Source organism: Sminthopsis crassicaudata, chromosome 2 (genome assembly GCF_048593235.1).
Source record: "Sminthopsis crassicaudata isolate SCR6 chromosome 2, ASM4859323v1, whole genome shotgun sequence".
In the NCBI taxonomy this organism is placed as follows: Eukaryota; Metazoa; Chordata; class Mammalia; order Dasyuromorphia; family Dasyuridae; genus Sminthopsis; species Sminthopsis crassicaudata.
In genome coordinates, this window is record NC_133618.1 from 235,155,206 (window position 1) to 235,175,077 (window position 19,872).

A 19,872-nucleotide genomic window follows, 5' to 3' on the forward strand; every position below is an offset into this window, starting at 1 on the left:
CATCTGGATCCACTGTCAGTCATAAGAATGACTCTGGCCTCAGTTCTTAATCCTTGGCTAAGTTCTGGGTCTTGCTGACATTAGGTAGGTCAGGCTGGGTCAGGAACCCCCCTCTCTACTTCATCCTGTGTCTCATTCTTCAACCTTTCCTCTACTGTCACAGAAGCTAAAATTCTACTATTAGAGCTTTATTCCTTGGAAAAAATAATTGTCTTTTAATAATCTGGAAACCACCAAATATCTGAGGGGGATAAAGCATTAAGATGTTATTAAGATTTAATGCTTAAATATGAATTCTCATCTTCAGGAAACTAGGAACAGATTTGGAATGGGAAAAGGAGTAGAGGTAATAAAATAATGATACAACAAAGCAATAATGTATAGTTACATCATATTTTCTCCATAACAACTTTATGGTAATGTAGGTAATGTGTTATTATAAATAATAATTTATCATTATCACCATTTTTATATATAAAGAAATTAAGGTTTGGGGGAGATTTGAAAACAGTTTTTCATTAGGAGTTGCAAAGTGCAAAACCCTGTGAGATAAGTAGTGTATTATTATCTTGCATTATTTTACAGATGAGGAAACTGAGGCTGAGAACAGCTGACTTGCTAAGGTCATACACCTGCTAAGTGGTGGTAGAGTGGTATCTGGAAATCAAGTCTTCTTATTCTAAGTTCTGAAATGCTAGGGGATATCGGCCACATGTCTGAAATTTTGAGAATAAGCCAAATAGGGATCCAGTGGCAATATGAAGGTCCGAGAATCTGGAGGGTAGGGAAGGGACAGAGAGAAATGTCTCTAAAGGCATAATGGAAGAATTTCCAGAAAAACTCCATCTACTTCAGTGTTGTTGAGGGTTTCCCCAGTATGGCTGGTTATTAACCCTAGACCATTAAAAGGCAAATCAAGACCAAGAAAGGAAAGAAAGAAGAATTTCTGTAATAAGATTTCACAAGCAACAGATATTTAGGAATAACAACTTACATTTCTATGGTGATTTAAGTTGGACAAAGGTCCAAAGAGATCAAATGATTTGCTTGGGGTCACAGAGCTAATAAGTGTTAGAACCAGAACTTATACCCATGTGCTTTGAATTGTTTCACTCTGGAGACATTTAAATTCCTAATAAAAGTCTGTTTTTTGTTTATTTTTAAATGTAAAGAATACCAATGAGAAAGATGAAAAATGACAATGACATAAAACTTGAATATTTAAGGAAATAATTTGCTTTGATAATATTCTCATAAAAAGTCAGAAGGTATGAGGGATCTTAGGATCACAGATTTGGAGCAAGGGCAGTAGAGCCCAATGACCTCATTTTACAGATGAGGAAAATGAGGTAAAGAGAGGTTGTGACTTGACCAGGGTTGTACATCTAGAAATTATCTGAAGTAGGATCTGAACCTAAGTTTTTCTAACTTCAAATCTAGTGCCCTATTCATTATATCATGCTACCTTCAGAAAGGGGAGACATGTATTTCTTTTCTGAGAATCTGGTCACCCAGAACATGAGAAACAGTAATTACCAATATGACTCTTTTAGAGATCTGTCTTCTCTTTTCTTTCTTCCTTTCTTTCTTTCTCTTTCTTTCTTTCTTTCTTTCTTTCTTTCTTTCTTTCTTTCTTTCTTTCTTTCTTTCTTTCTTTCTTTCTTTCTTTCTTTCTTTCTTTCTTTCTTTCTTTCTTTCTTTCTTTCTTTCTTTCTTCTTCCTTCCTTCCTTCCTTCCTTCCTTCCTTCCTTCCTTCCTTCCTTTCTTTCTTTCTTTCTTTCTTTCTTTCTTTCTTTCTTTCTTTCTTTCTTTCTTTCTTTCTTTCTTTCTTTCTTTCTTTCTTTCTTTCTTTCTTTCTTTCTTTCTTTCTTTCTTTCTTGAAGCTTAATTATTTCTTTTTAAATTTTTTATTCATTTTGAACTTAAATACAAAAAGATCAAAGAGAAAAAAAAGGGAGAACATTTCTGTATACAAAGCATGATATAAAGAAAGGATTCAATATATAATCATGAATTTTCATTTCAGACTGTTCATTTAAAAAAACAAACAACTGTGGAATAAATGTTATTAATTCTTTTCAAAGCTACCCTGTTTTTCTCTGCTTCCTTCTAAGTTTTCTTTTGTTCTCTGTTCCCAACCCACCTTAAAGAAAGTTACAATTAAACACAAATATATGTATATGTATGTATTACTTATATATAATGTATGCATACATATACATCTTTATAGGTTGTTTATAGTTAGTTTGAGTATTTATTATTCTCAAGATGAATCAGTTATTCAAAGTAATTCTTAAGATACAATTTCAGTTACTATGCACAGTGTTCACTTGGCACTTGTTTAATTTCTCTTTTCATTATTTTATCTTTTCAATGGCTGCGCACTGTTTTCCTCAAACTCCCTGGCTTAGTCTTCAAGCTTTTCTATAGTCCCAATTCTGTCCTATTTCTCTAACCTTATCTTTATCCATAAATGAGAAGAAAACAAGGCGGTCTACAACTAGTCTATTTGTGACTCTAGGGCTTTGGTCATGTAATTCTGAATTCCTGGAATACCTTGGAAGGTCCCGATTCCAATGTTACCTGACCTTAAAGTCCCAACCCAAATCCCATCTGTTCCAGGAAGCCTTCATTGACTGTCCCGGTTATAGCCGCCTACCTGAACTCTGCCCATACTCAATGTAGTACTTTTAAAAATTAGACTTGTGATGCATCGTCTGCTCTTACACATTGTCCATGAAGAATTACCTAAGTAATTCTCAGTAAAGGACATCATCTGAAAAGTGTATGACCGGAAAAGGGGGTAGACTGATCATGTTGTAAGACTGAGGGATGACCGATGGACAGCCTTTATGCTCCATTCCTATTGAACCAATCAACGTTAAGACATCTACAGGAAAATTCCCAGCAAGTCAGGGGACCCCCACGTGAGCTTTGCTGTCCATGGACAGCAGCTACACAGGACAAGATGACAAGGATAGATTTCCATTTACATCTTTGGAGGGCATCCTGACCTCAGGAGGATCACTGATACATCTGTTGTTTATCTCCAATATATAGCGACTCTATCTTGTCTACGTGAGTCTTCCCCATTAGGTTTTGAGCTCCTTGAGAACAAGAATTCTGGTTTTTTTTTTTGTTTGTTTGTTTGGTTTTTTCTTTTCTCATAGACTTTGGCAAAGCACCGTGCCTGGTACACAACAGTTGCTTGATAAATGCTTGTTGACTCTATTTAATTCTGCCCGGCTTTGTGAGCCCAGTTAAATGGTTTTCTTATCCAAATCTCAGCTTCCTGGGTTAGAAGAAGGGAGTGATAACAACGATTTTCCACGATTGTTTTCTTTATACATTAATTGCACGTCCATTACCCAGATACTGTAACCTTTACAGAGAAGCAACATGCAAGCGTTGAGCAAACATTTGAATCCAGGTCTCCTGACTCCCGGTTCCCTTGCGGAGGGATAACCTTCCTTAGTGGGAGAATTCTTTTATCTCCCTTCCTCCCGACCCTGAGCTGCGGGCCTGACCCACAGAGGGGGCAACAACAACCTTGGGACAATGACAGCCCTGACCCATTCTCCCTCCCCGTTCCAAGGGCCCTGAGAAAAATGCTCTTCAAGGCCAGTTGGGGGAGAAAAATAAAGACGAGATGATTCAGGGAGGGGGTGGGGGCGGGGCGTCCAAGGCTCTTTGACAAAACTGCCGCTATGAAGGGCGAGGGAGTTGAGGGGGGTGGTTTCAGGCTAGGACTGACACCCCATGTGACTTTCCTGAGGCTCTGCTTATGCAACCAGCAGCAGGCTCCCTAGGCTGATGAAGCTCCCTCCCTCCCTCCCTGCAGGCCTCTCAGCCTGCCTGCCTGCCTGCCCACCCCAGAGACCAGCCTCCTCCGTGGCTGGGGAGCCATTTCTGGGCTCTGTTACACAAGCCTCACACCCACAGCTCGGATCCCCGCAGCCAGCCCGGGAGCGCAGGCGCACACCCCCACAGCTCCCCCGTAGCCGGTTGACCCTTGGTACACATGGCCTGAGACGCTCGGAGCCCGGCTAGGCAAGGCCTTGATCCCCCTCACCACTCTGACGCAGGCAGCCCCCCGCCCCCCATGCAGTCAGCCCTGACCAAATCACCTCCATCACCACACTGAATTCAGTGCAGCAAACCTTTATTAAGAATCTCCCGAGCCCCCGGGTCCGGAGAGTGCTAGGATTTGTGGCTGTCATGAGATGGAGAGCTCTTGGAGACCTGGGACTCAAAGGCCTCCTTCTCAGAGTTAACAATCTCCCGGAAGGACACGATGCGCACCCCTGAAAGCCCAGTATGAGGAAAATGGAAGAAAGGGGAGAAGGGAGGGAAATCGGGGGAGTTTCCAGGAGCAGGGAGACTTGAGTTGAGTCCTGAGAGAATATAAGGATTCTGAGAAGAGAACATGGTGATAGACTATATTCTGAGCCTAGGGGACATCTCTTGTGAATGCACAAAAGTGCAAGGTGAGGAACAGTTAGAAAGTCAGTTTAACCTGAACTATTTGTTGTATAAAATTAGACTGGGATGGCCGATGAAAGCCAGGCTGTGGAGGCCTTAAATCCCTCCTGGAGGCATTAGGGAGCCACTGAAGGTTTAATGGGGGGAACATGATGAGACATGTGCTTTAGGAAGGGTATTTTAGTAGTTGTGTGGAACACTGATTGGAGAAGGGTGAAACTGGAAGCAGAGACCAGATGGGAGGCTTCCTGCCTAGGGGTACTGAGGTCCGGATAGGGTGGAAGTCACTGGAGAAAAGAGGAGAGAGATGTGGGAAACAATATGATCAAATAATCAATAAGACTTAGCAACTGATTGGCCAGGGGGGTCTGAGGAAGGAGGAGTAGTCAAGGATGACTGAGCTTAGAAACCTGGATGAATGAGGGCATGGTAACACTATATCACTCTGGCATATATACACACACTAACCATCTACCTTTGTATTGTATGTTACCTTGACACACAACACTTTAGAATCCATATGCACACACACATATGTATATATTTATATGTATAAAAATCTCTCCTTTTCTGTTTTTCTCTCGGTGTCTCCATTCTCTGTTTCTGTTTCTCACTCTCTCACTCTCATTCTTTTTTTCTCATTTTCTTTCTCTTCTTTACCTTGTTCTTTTTCTCTGAGTCTTTCTATTTTTCCTTTCTCTTTTTCTCTTTTCCTGTCTCCCTCTTTTTCATTCATTCTTTTTTCTTATTTTCTTTCTCTTCCTCTTTCCCTTGTTCTTTTTCTCTCATTCACTTTCTTTTCCCCTTTTTCTTTCTTATCTTTCCCTTTTTCTCTCACATTTCTTTTTCTTTTCCTCTCTCCCTCTCTTTCTCATTCTCACTTCCTCACTTTGACTCTCTCTTCTTCTCTCTCCCTTTTTCTCTTTTTTATTTCTTTCCTTCCATCTTCTTTCTCTTACATATAGATATATACATACATATAGAACCTAGTATAAGACTCTCTGTCTGTCTGTCTTTCACACACACACACACACACACACACACACACACTAACACTAACACACACTTTTAGTCTCATAGTCCTCTCTCCTTCCTCTCTTTCTCCCAGTCTCTGTTCCTATGCCCCAATGCCAACTTCTCAGATTGAATCATGTACTTCCCAAGGCCACCTCCTTGTCATCCAAGGGAAGGCCATGGCTAATTGACTTCATAAATTCATAGATTCTAGAAGTAGAAGGACCTTGGAGAACATCTTGTCCACACCTCTTCATTTTCCAAGGTTTCAGAGAGGGGATTAGGCTCAGATACCAACTCATTTATTTTTTCCTGAAAATTAAAAACAGAGGTGGGTAACCTCCTGTCCATTTTGCTGATGTTCATTTTATTGATGGGGATGTTGAGTTCTAAAAATGCTACTTGATTTCATACAGATAGATGGCAAAAGAATCAGAAGTCAAGCCTCCTCCTAACTTGTAGCCAATTCTATTTTCTCCCCTATTCTAGGACAGACTCTAATGTCATTTTTTTGGGCCTAGGATTTGAAGGAAAGAGAAATAACAATATATTAAGATTTACAAAATATTTCTTCTACAACCCTCTGAGGTAGAAAATGGAAGGATGCCTGTTTTATAAATGGAGAAACTGAGGCAGGGAATGGGGGGCAGATTTACTTCTTTAACGTTACATGGCTAATTAATTAGAGTCAATACCATCATCTGAATCCATGTCTGGTGCTGTTTTATTACACCAGATTCTGAGTGAAGCAGGGACACAGAGGCTCTCAGTCTGACCACCTGCTGGACCTTTCCATGAATATGTCACTGATGGACTAGCTGCAGCTTATGCTGGTTTGGGCTGGGACAGACTCACCCCACCCTGAGGATATGTTCCTTTAAGAACCAGACACACAAGCTTGACATGACCATTTACTTTGCAATTCCCAGGGTTTCCAAGGGACCTGGGCTGTGTGCTGCTACCCTCCGCCCCCTCACCTCCCCTCCATCACCTGCTAATGCTTAAACCTATTTATGTAAATTTTTTTAAACTGCCTTGGATTCTTCTTTTTCATTCATTGCTCTCTCTGCTCCCCAAACCAGCCTGTTTCTGTTTTGTTTTTATTGCTCCAGAAATGAGTCACTAGCTTATTTGACTTAATTTCATTGTAATTGTTATCTTTTCATTCTTGTTTTTTTCCACTCAGTTACTCACAAGACCACAAAATATAAACAGGACACTGAGGCTCACATCACTCTTGCATTTTGGGTCTCCAAGGCCCCAAAGCTGGTCCTCTGGGGAGATAACAGCCTGGTGGGGTAAAAAGGGTGTTTGACATGGAGTCAGGAGCCCCAAGTTCATTGCCTGATTCTGACACTCACTATTTAGGTGATCATGAGTGAAGACCTTCCTTTCTCTAGCCTTCAGTTTCCTTATCTATAAAATGGGAGTAAAATGTACCTAATTTCTTCTCAAAGTTGCTATGAAGAAAGTGCTTTGTAAATTCTAAAGTACTGAAAAAAGGAACATTACTTTAATTACTGTAATCTCATTCTTCAATCTTGGCCTTTGAGGGTATAGCCTATTCCACTGGTTGTTTAAGGCAGTTTTGGTTGGGGCTGTGGGCCACTTGGATTGAAGTAATTTAGGTTTTCCAACCCAAACTGTTCCATTGAATAAAAGATATGAAAAAGAGGAATTGATCTTTAGCACCAAACTGGAGCGGAAAAATGGGATTTAATTCCCATCTTGTCATGAATTTGCTTTGTGATTCTAAGTAAGTTATTCTCCCCTCTATTTTCCTCATGTAAAATGAGGGGCTTGGCCAAAATAGTTTCTAAAGTCCCTTGTATTTCTGACATTTTGTATTTTATGCCCCATGCCCCAAAGCTCTATTTTGCAGTATTTCATGTCCTCCCAGATCTAAACACTTCTGTTCTTTCCCCTCTGACAATCCATATATATTTTTGTTGAGGTAATTGGGGTTAAGTGACTTGCCCAGGGTCACACAGCTAGGAAGTGTTAAGTGTCTGAGGTCAGATTTGAACTCAGGTCCTCTTGACTTCAGGGATGGTGCTCTATCCACTGCGCCACCTACCTGCCCATGTTCTAAGATTTTTTCTGTCTCTGATGCTCTGTTTTAAGGAGGTCTCTCAAAGCTATGACATGTTATGTTCTCTACTAAAAGGTCCTTTATAAGTATAACATTTACAGGATTATAGTTACAGGATTCCAGAATTCACGGAGTTCAATTTCACCCTGAATAGGAAATCTCTGGGAAGCAAGAATACCAATTAGAAGGCTAGTACAATAGTGATATTAGTCAATGAGCTTTTGACTGTAGGCTTTCCCTTCTAGGCTTCGGAGGCCTGGGAGCTATTCAGGAACCCCTTTTCTATCCTGAGTCTAAAATGGGCCTAGTGACTTGTACCAGCTGTTTCCCAACTCTGGTGACCAGAAGGGGCCAAATCAGACTAACTGCACAACTGGGTTCCATCTTTGCTTCCCTGCACTGCTTCTAGGCCAGCCCCCCTCCCCCATTGCAATCTCCCAGATGACCTTCTGTATCAGGTTATTCTGCACTCTCACTTAGAAATCACTTTTTTTTTTTTTGGTGATATAATTGGGGTTAAGTGACTTGTCCAGGATCACACTGCTAGAAAGTATCTAAGGTTGGATTATGAACTGTGGGGGATGAGAAGTGGGCTAAATCCCAGTTGTGGGTTGTAGTCTTATATGGGGTCTCATAACTGAATATGGGAGTCAGAAAATTATGATTTTTATCAATATATGTTTGATTTGTATGCCTGTTTATATTCCTATATACCCATGGTCCTGTAAAAAAATTCTCAACCAAAAAGGGGTGGAAAATGCCATCCCCATTCAGAGAGAGAACTATGGAGACTGAATGGGAAATTGAAGTATATTATTTTCACCTTTTTAAAATTTTCTTTTTCTTTCTCATGATTTTTCCCTTTTGTCCTGATTTTTCTTTCCCCATATACAAATATGGAAATATGCTTAAAATGATGGTACATATCTATAACCTATATCGGATTGCTTGTTCTCTTGGGAAGAATGAGAGGAGGGAGGGAGAGAAAAAAATCTGGAACTCAAAATCTTACAAAAATTGAATGTTGAAAACTCTCTTTGCATGTAATTGAGAAAATAAAATACTATTGAGGAAAAAAATAGGGGTCATGAATGGAAAAAAGCTTAAGAAGCCCTGAACTAAATTATTTTTACTGTCACTTTCCAGCTCTATGACCCTATGCTAGAGTTGTAACTAATATGAGACAACAAGGACTCTGCCCTAGCATATCAGCATATCTCCTTTTCAGGGCCTTAACCTTCTCCTTTCAGTAGCCTTCCTAAATCCCTGGCGTCAACAAGTTATTTAGAAGGTGAGCATTACCCAATGCCTCACAAATGAAATTGTCCCAGATGAATACTAATATACATGATATGACCACTGACGGTACTAAGCAGACCATGCTTGAGGTTGAAGGGATTTATAGAGCAGTAGACTTAAAGAGAGAAAGGATTACAGCACATAGGCACTTAACCCATTGCCTGGCACATAGGGCAATTAATAAATGCTTGTTGACTGACAAATTATAGATGAAAGAATATTAGGACAAATTATAGAAAAAAGAATGTTAGAATAATTCCATCCCACTGAGGTGGAGGGAAAGGAAAGCAGTGGCTTGTGGGGTATGATCTGAAGGCTCTGTGAAATGCGCCTTCCTCCAAAACCTGCCAGTGTCAGACTCCACAATGAGACCTTCATCCCTCAGATTTCTTTATTCCTCTCTCTTCTTATATGTTATTGTTTGCTACGCTACCATTTATGCTTGCATCTCCTCTGCCATTAGACTGGAAACTCTGTGAAGGCAGGGAATGTGTCTCACCCCATGTTTGCATCTCTGCTGTTAGGAAGGAAGGACATGTAGATGCTCTGCAGAGGAGCTGCTTCAGAACTATTTGTGGCCTTTGAATTCTCTGGGGTAAAGGCATGGCCCCTACAGAAATGCCAGTCCCTTTGGGAAGGGTGACTCCATTATCAGGCAATAACACACCTTGGTTACTGGTTAATAACAATCAGGTTAATATGCTATCAGGGAGGAGATTGTAACAGAGAGAAACAGTGAGGAAGATGGGAACATGCTGAGGAGATAGAGGGGACAGCTCAGGGAGGGAAAGGAGCTATCTGAGCTGGGCTTCTGACCAGAGGCTGCCATAAAGAATGCCTTCTGAGTTTGGCTGGATGAAAGGCTAATGACTTTCCATGGTCAAAGCCCAACTGGAGGCCTGTGTAAAGTTCTGGACACTGCACTTTAGGTAGGTGATTGACGGAGGGCCTGTCGAAGAAGGTGGATAACTTGGTGGGGAGTTTGGTGAGGAAGCTGGAGGAACAGTGGTGGTGGTGATAGAGTGGTTTGGAGGAAACCCTACCATTATCTTCACAAATCTGGAGAAATGTTAAGGGAAGAGAGATTAAATTGGTTGGTTTTGGCCTGAAAGGGCAGAACTGGAAGTAATGGGTGGAAGTTAATATTGCAGATTTCAGATTAAAATAAAGCAGCACTTTCATTTTTGCTAGGGCCTCAGTAGAGTGAAGTTCCCCAGCCCTGATTCCGCCCCTCCAATCTAGGAGGTAGCATATTTTAGGGCTGGGGCTTGGGGAATTGTGCAAGTCATACCCCCATAAATTCTCTTGAGGAAGATTTCCTTGGCTATTGTCTAGATTTTGGAGAGGTCTGGTGTGAGGCCGATTTGGAAAAGGGAGGCAGGGAAGGCTGCTTTCAGCACTCCATTTTAACAATGTTCCATAATCATCACTGAAGGTTTCTATGGGAAAGTCTCCTGAAACTCAACTCATCGCCCCAGGGAAGAGCATAAGTCTTGTTAGTATCTTTGGCCATGACAATTTGACTTTATTCGGAATTGGGGCTTGAATTTGAGAGTGAAATGCATTATAGGATGAAATTCAATATTAAATTAAATTTTTTTCAATCAAAAATTTATTTTCTCTTCCTCCTACCTTCTCTTCCTATGGGGAAATCCCTACTCACCCCCTAAAAAAATAACCCTTTAAGTAAAGATGATTAGTCAAGCCAAACAAATTCCCACATTGGCCTTGTCCAAACAAAATGTTTGTCTCCTTTTGGCACTCTAAGTACATCTCTTCTGTCGGGAGGTGGATTTCATACTTCATGATCTGTTTTCTGGAATTATAAGATTGAATATTTTCATTTATTCACTATATGTTATTCATATTCATTATATTCAATATATATAATGTTCATCATATATATTCAATTATAAATTCAATTTAATTTGCTTGGGCAGAATAATTTCTCTGAATTGGTGCAAAGGTTTAATAAGGCCGACCACATAATTCATTATTTATTCATTTACTTATGTTGCATTTCCTCTTCTCTCCCCATCTCCTCCCCTAGAATGGAAACTCCTTAAGGACAAAAACTATGCCATCTTTCATTTTCTTTCTCCAGCGTTGGTATGGAACCCTAGAATCAGTAGAGATTTAATGCTGAATTGCTGAATCCTATTTACCCTGTGTTTAACACCTGATAACTACAAGCCTTTTTTGGCCTCTAGAAACTATCTATAGCCTTCTAATATTAATTCTTTTCCTACTGTTCTTAGTGGATCCAAGCCGTACCAGAGCCGATTGCAGAAGTCACCTGCATTTTTACAAATCCTGGGTATATATCTTCAAAAAAAGGATAACCACTTGCCAAATATATACGGAAGTTTCTACTCATTTTAGGACAGAATAGCACCTTCTGACATCTTTTCTAACTCAGATTTTCTTTGATTCTTTGACATTACAAATCCCCAGCTGGCGCTTCAAAGCACTTTTATTAGCCATAAAGATGGGAATATTGAGACCCAAAGTTAGTCAGATAGGGGATGGCATAGATGAAGACCCCCAGAATTGTTGTTCCCCTCTCACCTCCCCAATTCCCACCTATCCATTTATTTCTTCAGAAAATATTTATTTCTTCCCTCCCCCCCATTCCTCCACCCCTATTTTTAAAAGAAAGACAAAACTTCTGTAACATACAATCAAGCAAAACAACTCTCCACTTTTCCTATTACTAAGTGGTTCCTCATCACCTTCAGCATCAAATATAAAATGCAGCTGGGCTTCAAAGACCTGGATAACTTGGCTTTCTCCCTTTCCAGGTTCCCACAGCTTGCTCCCTCTCACAGACTCCCAGCCGCATGACATCGGTCTCCTTGCGCTCCCTCCCAGGAGGTCTCCCCTCTCCCCACCCTCATCATTTTCACAGCCTGTTCCTCCTAGGCCTGGAATGGTCTTCCGTGCCCTGGTTTCTCTCAAGTCTCAGCTGCAGTCTCGCCTTCCACAGAAGCCGCTTGTTTTGGGCTTGGGGCATTGCGTGGCTCGTAGTAGGTGCTCATTGCCTGAATGAGCGAATGAACACAAAGGAAGGAAGAGGCCCGTTTGGAATTGTGAGAAGAGGATTAGGGGATCTGGGTTCGAGTGTAGACTGTTCTGTATCAGTAGGCACATCCTTCCCCCTTCTAACGAGAAGAGGTTGAGGGTACTGCATCCCTAAAGTCTTGGAACCGGGAGCCTGTGATTAGCGGTGGAGATGGGGGGCCACAGGCCTGAAAGTGAATTCCTGTGGATTCTTTGGCACCAGATCTCCTCCCCCGCCCCCCCCTCCCACCCCCTCCAAGCCTCTCCGCCCCTGGGGATCCACGAAAACTCTGCGTCTCCTTCCACTTCTAATAAAAAAAAAAAAAAAAAAAAAAAAAAATCTGTTTACTGAACTTGCTGACCCCCTTCCTGGAATCCGCCCCTGAGTTTCCCAGAACTTGGGTTATTAATGACCAAAAGAGCCACATGATAGAGAAGATGACACAGCACTTTCGGTGCGCTGAAGGCTCCCCCCGCCCCCCGGCCCCCGGCTCGCCTAGGCTAGCTGCGGGCGCCAGGCCCCGCATCCCGAGAGCCCGACGGGGGCCGCGGGGCGCGGCGCAGCGGAGCCGAGCGCGGGGCCGGGCCCGGCTGGAGCCAAGGGCCACGGAGGGCCGAGGCTGAGCCAGGGCCGGGAGCGGGGCGGCCGCAGAAGCGGCATAAGTCTGACTGGCAGGAAGTGATTAATCAGGCCTCGTAAGCGCGCTGGACACGAGAGCGAGAGCACGGCCGCCCCGAGCGGAGAGCGCAGCCGGCCGAGCAGCTAACCCAGCAGCTCCCTCCGCCCACCCCATCCCAGGCCAGCCGCCTCACTTCCAGCCAAACTGGGTCCCCTCGCGCCCTCCCCGCCCTCCTCCCTCGGAGCCTGCCGCCTCCCCTCCTCCCCCCAGTTCCCAGGGAGCCCGGGCTGCAGGGCCCAGAGTTTGCAGTGAGAGCCTCCCTAGGCTGAAGCGGGGCTTTGGGAGGAGGGAGGCAGCTCTCGATGAATCACTGCCCCACCCCTCCCCGAGTTTCCGATTCCCATTCAAGATTTCCCCCTCCCATCCTTCCCCGCCTACCTGCACCTCTCCCTCCATCTGTCACCTCCCTCCTTCCAGCCACGGGCCAGTCCCGGGGAGTAGTCCCGGCCTCAGAGGCTGCAGGGCTGGAAAGACCCTTAGGGAAGGAGGAGGGAAAGGAAAGGGGTGCCATTCTGGCATCAGGTCTCTGGAGCCAGAGACTTAATCATGTACGCCGCCAGCCGGCAGCCCGCACCCCCACCCGAGCCCCGGACCCCAGGTTTGCAGGTGGAATAGTGAAGGACTACGTAGGACAACGGCTGGACGTTCCCCAACTGTAGGCCGACCCAGAAGCTACTTAATGGCTAGGAGTGGGGGGGTCATAGGATTTAAAACTGGAAAGAAATTTAGAGATTATTTCTCCATAAAAGTTACTCGCCCAAGATCCCATAGAGAGGTAGTCAATGGAACAGTCAAAATTTCGTTCCAGGTCTTCTGACTCTCACATTTTCTACTGCCCCTATGGCGATTCTACAATCTTTAAGCATTTCTTTTGTGTGACTAATGGGTAAACTGAGGCACCGAGTGTCTGAAGAGGTTTTCGTGAGGGATTCCGAAGTCTCACCTCCAATTCCTGCATATGCAGGAACCCGCCTGCTTTTACGCTCAAAGACACCAAAGATTCCAGGGGATGTTCTCACCGAATCCAACTCCTACTCTAGACTGGGATGCATAGGGACAAGCAATTTACTCATCACCCATCCTCATTCAACCGAAAAACCCTGGGAGCAAGATAATTCTGGATTAAGGGTAACAAACCCTTACATTTGTATTCAGTGTTTACATTTAGAATTTGAAATAAATCTGATGTGACCCCTGTCATTTCCAGCCACTTTAGGGTTGAGGAAGGAAGGGAAGGGGACATATTTTCTTACAATTTGTATTATGGGGATTCAGCCGGAAGCCAAGATTGAGTAGACTCTGCAGCAGCAGGTCTGGGTACACCGTGCCTTCAATTGCTTAGCAATTGAGCATAAATGTAGTCAGTCTGGCTTGAGCAGTGGGGCTCTGGAACTAGTTCCCAAGGTTAGGAGTCTGAGGAGGAGGGTTCTCTGAATCACCCCCAGGGAGCAGAAGTCCATTCACTCCAATGGGTATCCACATCTGGGAGCGTCTGCCTTATGGTGATCACTCTGGAGGGCAGGGCTCAGGACTGCAGGGTAGGCTGGGTTTTTTATGGGCCTGGGAACACTGAATGGGCCTGGGGCTTTCTCTAAGTCAAGCCCTGGCATATTTCCCTCTTTTGTCTGACTTCCTTTGCCTTCACCTGAAACTGAAATCAGCAAACCCCAAAGGGACCCCAAAGCAATGTCTTTGCAAGCAGGGGTGCCTTTTGCCAAGCTAACAGAAGAGGAAGAAGGGAAAGGAAAAAGTGAGACCCCAAGAATTTAATTGATGACTAAAATCATGCAAGTGACAAAAGGCAGAGTCAGATTTGAACTTTGTCCTCCTTCCTACATATCCATTGCTTTATCCATTACATCTTCATAGCACTCCTGAAGTAAATAAGTAATGCAAGTATTATTACCCCTTTTTACAGATAAGGAAACTGATTTCAGAGAAATGGAGGGACTTGTATTGATCCTAAGATTTGTGTCATATAACCAGTCTACAGTGAGAAGGGACCACGGAGGCCATCTAGATCAATTGCCTCATATTACAGACGAGGAAATTGAGACTTAGGCAGTTAAGTGTCTTACCCGATGTCACCCTCCTAATAAGTGTCAGAGGTAGGATTCTGAAACTGGGTCCTCTGACTTGAAGATACATTGCCTCCCTCAAAGACAGAAACCTTAGCTATAAGATAATGCAGGAAGAGCTAATATTGATGTAGTGCCTTAAGGTTAATTGTGCAGATGTGGAAACAGGTTCAAGGAGCCCCCAGATCCCACAGTTAAAAAGGAGAAGTTGTGATTCAAATTCTAACCTTCCAATTCAAGAGCCAGCAATTTTTCCTACACTATACACCCTGCCCTCATTTATCACATTAAGCTCACATTGTGTGTCCAAACCCTTTCAGTAATATAGAAAGTGAAGATTAGAGAGGCATTATGGTACAGTAATTGTACTTGGAGTCACAAAAACCTGGTTTGGCTTCAAATCCTGCCTGAGACACTTGGTAGCTGTGTGATTTTGGGCAAACTTCTTAACTTTTCTGAGTTTTAGTATCTTCATCTATAAAATAAGGGACATAAACTTTGTAATTTCTGTAGCTCCTTCCAGCCAGATGTATACATCAGGTATACTTTTAAGTTTTATCTATATCATTAACATTTTCTCCATTTATTTCTTAATTCTAAACAATCAGTAAAACAACCAATGAAGTCCTGATTTGTAATGCTTGTTAATTTCTGAGGTATAGATATTCACTGAAAATTTTATAATCACCTCTTGTGGGCTGCTTGGAGCTGGCTTGAGTACACTTTTGCCTCTATCTCTAGCTTTGACATGCTTTGACTGTATGATTCAGGCCAGGCCTTAATGGAACTCACAACCTAGTTGGGAAAACAAGACATCCATGTCTAAATCAGAATAAATCTTTAAATTTTGATGATTTGATAACTATCAAAATAGTAACATGAAGAAAAGCCCTATAAGATTTCAGATCTGGGACAGCTAAATGGTGCAATGGAGGGAGCACCAACCCTAGAGTCAGGAGGACCTGAGTTCAAATCCAGCCTCAGATACTTAACACTTACTAGCTGTGTGACCTGAGCAAGTCCTTTAACCCTAATTGCCTTGCAAAAAAAGAAGAATTCAGGCTCTTTAGCTTAGACAGTCAGAGAAGCCTTCTTGGATAAGGTGGGACTTGGAAAGGTCAAGAAACTAGGGACATCAGGAGAAGCTGGAATGAGTATCATGGATACTAGGCTGAGGCAAAAGATCCCTCCTATTTGAAGATTTCTGCCTTCTTAGCATCTCTCTGCAGGAGGCCTGGCCCTCTTGTAGGCTTTTATTCTGGGACCCTTGGGATGGCAAGCAACTAAGCCTCTGGTCCCAGGGATCAAGTCTAGAGAGGTATGGGTGGGCGTGACCAGCTTATAAGATGTGTCATAGATAATGATATTAATTAATAGGGTGTCTGGCATTGTTTGGGGGTGTAACAAGTTCCACTCAGACAGACAGACAAATAGATATACACATGGCACAATGCCTATAACTTCATTCTGTTCTCAACTTCCTCAGACCTCCCCTTTTTCTCAGCCCCTTTTTATGTGTCTGGTACCCTGCCCCCAGGGAGAGAAATTAATGGCCAGGAGCCACCTGGCATCAAGAAAAAGGAGGGAAAATTTAGAGGACCTGGTTGCCAAGTGCCCATTTTTGGCATTGGGTGGCACTTAAAATTAGTTAAATGTAGAAGGGCTGGCAAGAGGTAAATTTGTGTGTGTGTGTGTGTGTGTGTGTGTGTGTGTGTGTGTGTTAAAATGGGGCAGGAGAAAGAGAGAGCCTTGCAAAATCTTTATTATTCCTGTAACCTTAGGGTCCTTTTCCCCCAGGTTGAAAGGTCATGTGGTATAATGGAAAGCACATTGGATATGATTTCAGAAGATCCAAGTTCTAGTTCCAGCTCTCATAGGTGCTGTGGTAGTTGTGTGACTTTGGAATAAGTCACTTCACCCCTGAGTCTCAATTTTCTCTTCTGTCAAATGAAGATGATGCTAAATTTGTACTATTTACTTCATAGAATTATGGGAAGGAAACACTTTGCAAATAAGAAATTGCTATTAAAATACAGGCTTTTGTTATTACTAGTCAGGGAGCAGTGTTTCCTTTATTCATCTCTGAGTGAAAAATCCAGAGCTAAGAAAACTTTGTCCTTAAAAAGCAAAGAAAATAATAATCCCATTGACTTATTTATATGTATTTCTCAACCCATATAATTAGAATGTAAGCCACTTGAGGCCAAGGTTAAGTCATAGATCAATCAATCAATAAACATTTGTTAATTATGTGTTAGGCACTGTATTAGATCAAGATCTGGAAATGATTTTAGAGTTTATCAAGTCTAATATCATTCACTTTACAGATGAGGAAACTGAGGCTCAGATGAGTTAAATGCTTTGTCTGAGGTGATAAATCTGTAACTGGGAGGGATGATATCTTATTTCATCTCTATGTCCCCAATGCCAAAGCACAGGGCTTTAAACCTGTTCCTCCTTCTGGCATGGCTATTTCTGACTGTGGAACCACCCGGTGACCCATGTTTGTGGTTCTCTTCAGTACTTCTTTCCCTTTCACTGCCCATATCAGAGCAGAGCAATTTCACCTCTATTGTTTTGTTCAGTTGTGTCCAACTCTTTATGATCCCATCTGCTATAGCACATCAATACTGTCTGTGGGGTTTTCTTGGCAAAGATACTGGAGTGGTTTGCCATTTCCTTCTCCAGTGGATCAAGGCAAACTGAGGTTAAGGAACTTGCACAGTCTGAGGTTAATTTTAAACTCAGGTCTTCCTCACTCCTGTTCCAGAGCTCTAACCACTGAACCACTTAGTGGCCTCTATAGGATTTCTCAATCTATCCCCTTCTATCCATTCCTGCTAGAATTTTCACTGTTATTATTCTAGAGACAGAATAGTATAAAGCATAAATGTCACATATGCAGCTGAGGGTCCCAGAACACTACCAGTGCAGCGCATATCAAGAAATATAAGAAATATTTAACAAAAGAAATAAAATGCTATAAAGGATAAATAATATTACATTTTAAAACTAAGTTAACATGTATCCATTAGGAACCTTATGTATGGTTTAGTGGCTCCCATCTCTTGAGTTTGACACCACTTATGTTGAAGAAAAACCTAGGTTTGAATCCTAGTTATTCCATTCACTACTTGTGGCTTCAGTTTCCTCATCTGCAAAATGGTTCGGACCTGATGACCTCTAAGGACCTTTCCACTTTTAAATCTATGATTCTAATGTAGTTGCTTATTACAACATAGGTAGACTATTTGCAGTTACTTCCCTTTTTTAAAGTTGCCCCTTTAAAGAGCACCCTGGCTTAGTGAATAAAACACTGGACTTGTAGTCAGGAGGATTTGTCTCAGATATATAGTTTTGTGACCTTGGACAAGTCACTTAACTTCACCTCACTTTCCACATTTGTAAAAGGAGAATAATAATAGTAACTATCCTACAGGATTATTGGGAGAAACAAGAGAAAATATATACAAATCACTTTAAAAACCTTAAAGTTTTCTATAAATATTAGTTATTTTCATTTTTCATTCCTACCTCCACTCAATCCCCTTCTGTAATCTTTCTTACATTTAGTCTGATTGTGTCTCTATTTTACTAAAAAAAAAATCTTCACTGGCTCTCCATTTCCTATTGGATAGAGTTCACACTTCTGTGGTAATCAAGGCCCTCCATAATCATAAAACCACACTAGTTCTGAGTACAGGACCATGTCTTATTTCCTTCTTCCTCAGGACCTAGCACTGTTGTGTTGTATGTGTACAAATATACAAAGTTAAAATAATATGGTGCTGCACTTAACATGTACTGTGATTCTATGACTGTAAAGGGCATAAGAAATATGTGTGTATATTCATATTACACACACACATATATGGATATATAGATATAGATATACACAGATGACAAGATCTGATGCTAAGAAAATCCCATGGATAGTCCATGAGTCCATGGAATCACCAAGAGTTTAACACAACTCAACAACATCAACAACAATGTCAGCTACTTAGTCACCAACCTTGGAATCGATTTTTATATTCTGAATATTAACATGATCTGTAAGACATCTCCTATGAAGTAGGAAGAGTCGGGGTTATTATCCCCATTTAGTAGAAAAAGGAAACTGAGAAAGGTTAAGTCATTTGCCCGATGTAGTAACTGGAATTAGAATCTCCTTTCACTATAATCTGTAAACAGATCATGGAATGTTTCTGACTCAGCAAAATAACTTGGTAGAAGGAACTAGAAAGCCAAAATAAACTCAAAAGACAGGTGGGAAATACAATCCCTGACCACAGAATGAGGCACATCGGGCTTCCCAGTGCATCTATGGCTGTTCCTGAGCCTAAAACCTAAGATTTAGAACTAGAAGAGATCTTAGAGACCATCTAAGCCAATTGCTTCATTTTTGCAGAAAAGGAAACTGAGGACCAGTGCAACTGAGTGACTTTTTATTCATCAATATTTTGCAGATGAAAAAATTTAAGAATTAAAAAGTGATGCAATTTGTTCAATTTCTAATTTACACATTATGGACACATTAATTTACACATTGTTGGACACAGCCATCAAATGATAGAACTGGGCCTTGAACTCAGGTGTTGAGTGTTCTTTTCACCACTCCACAATGTTCCTCCCAATTTGTGACAGCCTTGGAATATCCTGGGATCCTCTGCAGGGTTGGGAGGAGATAGGGATGGTGAATAGTGAAGAGAATTAATCTCATCTATCTTCCTATTTTAGTTCAGCCATGTTGAGGCCTAGGCAAAATTATAATCCATTAGGGCCCAGGTCGGAGAAGAATAAAGCTGGGCAAACCTGAATTTCAACCTGAGACAGAAAACACAGCTTTCAGGCCTGATGGGGTGATCCTACCCCAGGATGCCGACAGACTCATCATCCTTCCAGCGGGATGTGGAGTGTGAGAACTGAGGTGGGAGGCTTCCCAGGCTGGTAAACATTTTTTGTGGGCCTGATCGATTTTTTGAACCTTGTAGACAAGGTTCAAATAACCCTGCTGCAGCTTGAAGCCTGTTATTAAGGAGGCTCTGCCTCCAGGGTGTCTGCCTTCATCCCCCAAACCACACTACCTCCTCAGTCTGTCTGTTCCTGAGATGCCTGGAGATTACATAGGAGAGGGCGGAGGAGGCTGACAAGGGGTTGTCCCTGG

The 19,872-nt window shown here is 42.2% G+C and overlaps 1 long non-coding RNA gene across 13 annotated transcripts in view; it reads left to right on the top strand.

The window, feature by feature from the left end:
• LOC141555597 (uncharacterized) overlaps nucleotides 1-19,872 on the top strand; it is a 141,270-nt gene that overhangs the window by 116,526 nt on the left and 4,872 nt on the right. The window contains exon 1 of one of the 13 annotated variants that reach the window (XR_012486272.1): nucleotides 9,506-9,816. The exons of the other annotated variants lie outside the window; for them this stretch is intronic. This is a non-coding gene — a long non-coding RNA (uncharacterized LOC141555597). Of the gene's footprint in view, nucleotides 1-9,505; nucleotides 9,817-19,872 lie in introns of those variants that run through there. 13 annotated transcript variants of the gene reach the window in all.